The sequence below is a fragment of the Lipotes vexillifer genome, unplaced genomic scaffold (genome assembly GCF_000442215.2).
Source record: "Lipotes vexillifer unplaced genomic scaffold, Lipotes_vexillifer_v1.1 scaffold864, whole genome shotgun sequence".
Lineage (NCBI taxonomy): Eukaryota > Metazoa > Chordata > Mammalia > Artiodactyla > Lipotidae > Lipotes > Lipotes vexillifer.
Window position 1 is genome coordinate 2,415,013 of NW_006796769.1, and position 8,005 is coordinate 2,423,017.

The following is an 8,005-nucleotide window of genomic DNA, read 5'->3' on the forward strand; positions in this document are numbered from 1 at the left end:
TGTGGGATCTCCCCGGACCGGGGCACGAACCCGCATCCCCCGCATCGGCAGGCGGACTCTCAACCACTGCACCACCAGGGAAGCCCAAAAGCCTAAGTTATTTTTAAAAAAAGAAAGGGAGGAACGTGGGGAGAAAAAGAGAGAGAAGAAAGAAGGTAGGAAAGTCCCTTTAGGACTTGGATCCTAAACCGTTTACATGAGTTTTACTTGTCCATAGTTTTATGTCTCCTGAACAGGAGGAAAGAAAGTGTCCTCGTGCTATTTTCAATGATTAGCAGCTTGACAAAAGCATGATGCCAGTTCAACCAGCCCGTAACTATTGGATGGACACAGTGGGCTCAGTTACAAGCTTCCTTGGAGCAGGAAGAGTGTCTCCATCATTTTTTATCACCTACACAACCTCACACAGGAACTGAATAGTTGGTGCAGGAAGAGTGTCTCCATCATTTTTTATCACCTATACAACCTCACACAAGAACTGAATAGTTGCATCCCTGAACTTGGCATCTGCCATCACAATCGGGAAGAATTATAACAGATCTTTTTGGTAGGCCGTGGCAGTAATCCTCAAGCACTGGGCAAAGAGATTTTAAGGAATAACCCTTAACTTCTTTCTATATTTCTGTGCATTTTATTTTTTCTTGGTTATTAGTAGTGGCAACACTACTATTAGTAGTGGCAACACTATTTATTGAGAACCTATTATGCACCAAACTAAACTAAGCTAAACTATTATGCACTAAACTAAGCAGGATGTTCTTACTGCACAGAATGAGACCGCAGCTTCTGTTAACAGTGATGTGGGGCTGTGGTCTTAGTTCAGCTGCTGTAACAAAATACAAGACATGGGTGTGGCTTAGAAGCAACAGATATTTGCTTCTTACAGTTCTGGAGCCTGGAAGTCTAAGATCAATACAGTGGCAGATTCCATGTCCGCTGAGGGCCCTCTTCCTGGTTTGTAGACCGTGACCTCTCCCTGTGTCCTCACGTGGCAGGAGGGGTGAGGGAAGTCTCTGCAGTTTCTTTTATAAAGTCACGAATCTCATTCATGAGGGCTCCACCCTCATGAGATAATCACCTCCCTAAGGCTCCATCTCCTAATACCATCACCTTAGAGGTTAGGATTCAACAATATGAATGTTGGGGGGACATAGACATTCAGCCTATAGCTACCTTCACCCAGGATTTACATATTGTTTAGGAATGAAAAGCAGTACATGTGAAAATTGTATCTGGGTGAAGGTCAACTACTCCAGCCCACTGCTACTTTCTGCAGTGTTACAGGATTTGTGATCCAGTTAGTTGACAGACTTTGTGAGTGTAGACAAGGGCAGTTGTTTGTGATGGTGGGTGATGTCTGTGCAGGTGTTCTCCTTGCCTCTGTGTTTGTTGATTGGTTTGGTCTTTCTCAGACTGATGGCTTCTCCAGGTGATTAATGATCCTTGGCTATCAACTCATATTTAAGAGAGCTTCTGTGACATCTGTGTATTTATTTGGTGTGGGCACAGGTGGATGAGTGGACAGCCTGGCCATAGAAGGATGTGCTGTGCGGTTTCATTAGCCATTCCTGGAATCTCAGCTTCGTAGGCAGCTTCTCTGACCTGGTGAATTTCCTCAGCAGAGAATTCTTTCATGTCCTTCCTGGTGGGATCAGGCTTGCTATGAGAATGCTTAGGGCTGTGTAGGGGAGGTAGTCTTGGCCGTTCAGAATGTAGATTTCCTCTTAATCTCCACCCCCCAGCCCCCACCCCAACCCCCGCCAATCTAGCTTTGCCAGTATCTCTGAATCAAATTCAGTGTCTCTGAAGGGAAAGCCTCCAGCTTTCTGATGAAGCCTGGGCGTGGCAGTACCTCCCCAAGCAAATATGGGATGATACCCAGGGATGTCACTTAACCACTATTCTCACATATTTTCCTGTGCAAGGCCCTACTTTCACACATTTTCAGAGACATCCGAAGCCTCCCACTTCTGATCCTTTCTGGGACTCGTGCTGCAAATTGGCTGGCTCCTGGCATTCCCAAATCGCCCATTTAGATTTCGGCTTTATCACTTCGAAGTCAGTTCCCCTTGTCTGTTAACCTTGTGATTTGTAAAATTTTGCTGCTGTCAACATGCCTCCTTTCTTCTCTGTCCTCGTGGAGATGGTCTTTGTTATGCCTTTGAAGCGTTTTGTGAACAAGAAGTGGTAAGTGCATGAGTGTACTCAATGTGCCGTGTTTAACAGAAAATTATCAGGTTTTGATAAATTCCTTTTTGTATGTTGTATTTGGAATATGTGTGTGACACAATAGACTAAAGACAGATTGGAATTTGGAAGCATGTTTTGATGTTCCTCTGCTCTTTAAGGTTCTCTGTATTTTGACCTCTAGTCTTCACTCCTTTGGTTGAACTAAGTGACCTTCCCCAGGTGGAAGTTTGGGCAGAGCTGGATGACCATCACCCTCCCGTAGGGCAGCCTGGCCCAGGAAGTACATGGCATGGGCCAAGGGGGGATCACAAGATGGTCTCTGGCTGCTGGTGGCCTTGGTTGTAATGTCCCCGTTGTCAGCTTGTAGGCTGTAAAGATTGTTGCATATTTAGCGCTTCCCCAGGATTCAGCCCTGGACCCTCTTCCCCATCATGCCAGGCGACCCTACCTCTCCAGTTCTCATTCACCCCCGTGGCTCATCCTTGCCCTGTACTTGGGCGTTGAATGGACATCTGCTGGGTGGCCCTGTGCCCCTGTTTCCTCCAACCTGTTCCTCCCTCAGACTTTCTCATCACAGCAAATGGTTGTTGAAGCGACACCTGGAAACCATTCCTCATGTCTCTCTTACTCTTCCCCCGTAATCCATCTCCACGCCCCGTAGATTCCATCTCTGCAATATCCTGCCAACCCTTCCTTTCCATGTCTCTCTCATTATGCCAGGAGAAGTCACCACTGTTTCTCACAAACACTGGGGTGGCTCTACTAACCTGTCTCAATGTACCCGTTTTTGCACCAGTGCTAGACATTCCTCATGCCCAGTAGTATTTTAGAAATATGCATTAGAAATGATCACTTCCCTAACCTTTAAAGCCTTCCCATTGACGTATAATAATCCTAACCACAGATTGAAGACACTGTGTGGGCTGGCCCCGTAACATTCCTCCTTTTTCACTGTGTTCCTAATTCTTAGGCACCGGGAACTGTTCCCCACCTCAGAGCCTTACAGCTTCCTGGGCATGGAGTATGTTTTCTCTTTCTGTTGTTTTTTTCACATGCAAACCTACTTCTCATCTTTTGAGTCTCTGAAAGTATAATATTTTCAGAAAATCCTGCCCTGGGAAGTATTTCTCTATTATCCTATTAGTGATACTCTCCGTCATTTACATCATTTGTACTTGGCATTTTTTCCTGTTTTGTCTTTTTCATATCCTTCCCACAATCAGAATAAAAATTGACGGACACATGGCTGCCAATAAATGCTCGGTAATAAACGAATGAATGGATAATGGATCATGAATGTCTGGTGACATTGAAAATATTAGATTAACCTCAGGAAGAGAAGTCACCCAAAGAAGTCAAGATCAATTGTGAAGCCAGTAGCAAGGAGTAATTGTTAAACTCTTGTCTGTGGGTAGTGATATTTCTTCTCCAAGTGACACTACTCTTTAGGAGTACACAAAGAATTGCTTAAAACTCTGGAGTGTTTTGTGGCTTGGAACCAGTATTTTCTAATTTATGTTTTTACATCGGCATAAGTGTTCAAATCACACTTGCAGTGCTTATGAGAAATCCCTATAGAACCATCCCAGAGGCTGATGGGAATGTAGAACTGGACAGCACTCAGGAGAGACATATCGGTGAATTAGGATCAAGGGACTTTTCCTACGGAAGTTCTTTGACTCATTAACTTTACAGGTGTTTACTGAGCACTTATTCTGTGCCTGGGACAGTGCCAAATTCTAGTTGAGGTCATGGAAGTGATTGAAATTACGAGTGGTGTTTATTACACAAACAAATTTGAAATCATCACTTCTATGAAAGAGTAACAAAGCAGAGAAGTGGCAAAAGAGAGTGAAGAGTTTCCCAGTGGAGGAAACACAAGACGGAAAGTTGCAGGAAGGACCCAGGTCAAGAAAATCACTGGATCTGATCATTTCCCCCAGTTCTTAAAGAAACGGCTAAAGTTACAGATTGGAGGATGCACCTATAAATGATGACCATTTAACAGGAAGGGATACGACAAAGTGTCATGTGAGCATGATTTGTTTAATAGCTGTGGGTATGAATCACTTGAGCAGGTGATCATGTCGCAGCAGAAGCAGCATTGGCTAAGAGGGTCACCGGGGTTCAGCTCTCACGTGGAACGAGTATCTGTTTGATTTCTGCTGTGGCAATAGGAAGGAAGTGGTGCCTCAGGGAAATTCTTAGGGGAAATAACTGTCAGAGAACAAGATCAACACTGAGGAGAAAGAGACCAAATGTGTGTACTGTGGCTGTGGAACTGAACAAAGGAATAGTTGAAGGCAGTCCAACCACTGTTGGGTTTTGTCACCACCATTAGATGCTTTTATATGAAAGGATATATATCCAGTAACTGAGCCTACACTTCTAAATGTTCTATCCCATCGAGGCTTAAACTGACGTACACATAAAACAGGAGTACGCGACTTAGTCTATTAATTAGATTCAAACATTCAAGAGGCGTAGATATGGTTATTATTACCCCTTTGAATATAGACAACTTTACTCAAAAAAAAACAAATTTGAATGTCACTTTAGGGAAGGCAAGCAAGCATTATTTTTTGGGAAAAGATGTTCTAAAAATGAGAGATTCAGACTTCCATGGAAAATATAAAACAATAGAGCATAACCATATGAGTATCCTATAAAGGCCGTTTTAGAATTGAGATAGAGGGAACACAAAGGAACTTAGTAGAAATGACCAAACCAAGTAGACAGTCTGAATTCATAGGCTAAGTATGCACAGTCCAAGAATTGTTTCTATTTTCAGATGTAATTTAGAGAAATGGCTACATCATTAGAAGTAGCTATTACAAAATTAAAATAGATCCGCAAAGTACCATGAGAACTAATACATGAGAAAGCTAGAAAGCCGTAAATGAAGCATGTTTTGTCCTTTTCTTCCGCGATGCCCTTCAGCCACCGTGGGAGTTCGCTGAAACCTCTGTATCCCCCCAACCTCTTTATTCTTCCTCTTTACCCTGGTATCGTCTCCCTGGGACCTTCTCAACTAATTTTTCCTTCTTGGTTCACCTTTCTACATGTTCTTTGTATCAAACCTGACTTGTGGGGGTGATGATCCATTCCTTGTTCTGAGGTCCCTTCGCACTAAGGCTTGCTCAAAACGCCGCACTGTCCTGTGAGACCATGAATTGTGGAATTCGTGGACCTCCATCTTCTGAAACTTTAAATCCATATTAGAAAATCACCTCCTACAGTTTTGCTGCTGTTGTTGGTTTGGTTTGGTTTGGTTGTCTTTGCTTTTCTGCCGAGGAGGTAAGTTGAGTCCATTTTCGCCTCACTTTCAGCTGCATAGTGCTTCCCAAGAAGACAAGTTCTTATCTGTTCATCCTGTTATCTCCCTTTGGGGTGTAGCTCAGATAGTCACTCCATGAGGACTGCCTGACCCTCAGCCATCCTTCCCCCACTCTCCCCGTTCCTGCTCCTGATGCCAGAGACAAGTGATATTTCCCTCACCTTAGTTCGTTGTATATAGCTGTGAAGTCAGGTCTTCCATATCTCCATTATAAAGTGTGTCACATTGTATTAGAGTGATATTTAACGAATCTTCCCTCCTCTGTCAGACACTGTTGTTCCTTAAGATCGGAGGAAATACTGATGTTCAGAGTTCAGGGCAGAACCTGGTACCTAGTAGGTATTTAGTGTTTCAATGGATACACAGTTTATAGTAAAATCTTTTTGCAAATTCTAAATCCCTTATCCAAAGAGATGATTTTTTGTTTTTAACCAAGAAGGCTACTTGTCGTTACCTATACATTTTTGTTTACAAACAAGGGCTTGGAAAGTATCCAGTGTTTATTTTTCCTCTTGCCCAGAGAAAACTTTATAGATCAGTTCTTGATTACACTAGAAAGTTAAGATCTGTATTCCATATTGTAGAGCAGATATGTGCTATTGCCTGATGTAGGGAGTTATAGAATGTCATTCTTCAGGAGGAATCAATCAATTCCGCTTAGAGTGATCTTCACTAGGGGGACTTTTCCTATATTTAATAGCCATGGGGCTTCCCTGGTGGCGCAGTGGTTGGGAGTCCGCCTGCCGATCAGGGGAATGCGGGTTCGTGCCCCGGTCCGGGAAGATCCCACGTGCCGCGGAGCGGCTGGGCCCGTGAGCCATGGCCGAGAGGCCACAACAGTGAGAGGCCCGCATAACGTAAGAAAAAAAAAAAAAAAAAAAAAAAAAAAAAAAAAAGCTGTGAAAAAGGGTTCTTTGGAGCCATGGGCTTTTGAGCGGGGCCTTGGCAATAATGACTGGGTGCGGAAGGAATGGATAGAAGGAAATTACTAAGCCGGCCTGGTTCTAGGACCGCATGCTTCTTTTTACCATTGGATTCTATGAAATGCAGTGTCTAGTTCCACCTGGAGACTTGGTGTGTTTTGTAAAGTTTTAAAACCTTTTCAGTCAGTTATCACCCTCCCCGGATGACTGTGGCTTGGCAGTGAGAAATAAAAACAAAGTGGCTTCTTCCTGACTCAGCTCAGTTAACTGTCAGACAAAGCGGAGTTCTTAGGTCTGCCCTCCATCCATTCATGCCACGTCGTCCCCGTGTGCTGTGTGGAAGACTGTCGGTCGCATGAGATGCAGGATGGGGTTCTTGGACCTTGAGAGACCCTTGGTCCAGGCGGACTTGCAGATAAGGAACCAACTCTGTGCTCTTCTGTAGGTGTGTGAGTGGCGTTAAAAGCAGTGAGATCACACAAGGCGTCAAAGCAGTGGGCATGTGGTGTTTGCTGTCGATGCTGAGAGATGGAGAGAACTGACCGGCACGTGCAAGCACAGAGAAGGTATGGTAGGGAGGCAGAAAGAAGAGCATTCACAGAGGAAGAGGAGGAAGGGGCCTGGCACATTTAAAGAAGCTGGACGCGTTGTCAGTGGGCTGTGGGTCACACACACAGAAAGGCAGGAGGTGGCCGGTGAGAGAAAAGCCTTGCATGATGGGAAAAACATCTTGACATTCCTTCCCAGAGGATCCATGCTGTCATGAATTTAGAGAACTGGCTTCATGTGACCGAAATGGGCAGCAGCTCTGGGTTCACATCTGCGTAAAAACCCAGCGCAAGAAACTGGCATGGATCAGTCCTGCACAAATCCGTGTCCCCTTGGTCCTCCTTTCCCATTATTTTCTCTAGCTTCTTTTCCGTTTAATTTTATGGTATTAACTACAGACTACCCTCCTTGAAACATTAGTCCTAAGAAAGAATAATAGGTGCGCCCTCAAGAAAAAAAGAATGGTTTAAAGAAAGAGTAACAGAACTGTTGGCACGTGAAGGTTCACGGTGTGCATTAGCACGTTAAAGGCCGAGGAGTCTGCAGGAAAGAAATCTATGTAATGGGGTCAATTTTTTTTCCATCTCAGCATGACCCAAACTTCCATGAGTACCAAACACATTTTTGCGTATCCTGTGTACAAATTGGGAGGAAAAGAACCCAGCTGATCTGTAATTATCAGACCACCATGGAGGACCTTGAGTTCTTTGCGGGAAAAGCTCTCTGTGTATTCACAGAGTCAGGAGCCCTCCAGTCCTTTTCTCAGTTTAGAATATTCAAGAAGCATTGACTCTTGTGGTAATAACAATGCAGACATGTGCCTTTGCCTGAATAAATTATTCACATTTTTCAAGAAACTAAAAAGTTTCAAGAAAACTGCCAGCTGTGGGCATCTGAAAAGTTTCAAGAAAACTGCCAGCTGTGGGCATCTGAAAGCCAAACGTGATTATTCTATGGAGGAGCAGGTGGGGGGAGGGTAGTCTTGAAAGTTCAGGGTCTGGGCTGT

The 8,005-nt window shown here is 44.1% G+C and overlaps 1 protein-coding gene across 1 annotated transcript in view; it reads left to right on the plus strand.

Annotated features, from left to right (window-relative positions):
* The window catches only part of LOC103077051 (CUB and sushi domain-containing protein 1-like), a 902,706-nt gene that overhangs the window by 457,423 nt on the left and 437,278 nt on the right, over positions 1–8,005 (plus strand). The gene's annotated exons all lie outside the window — the stretch shown is intronic.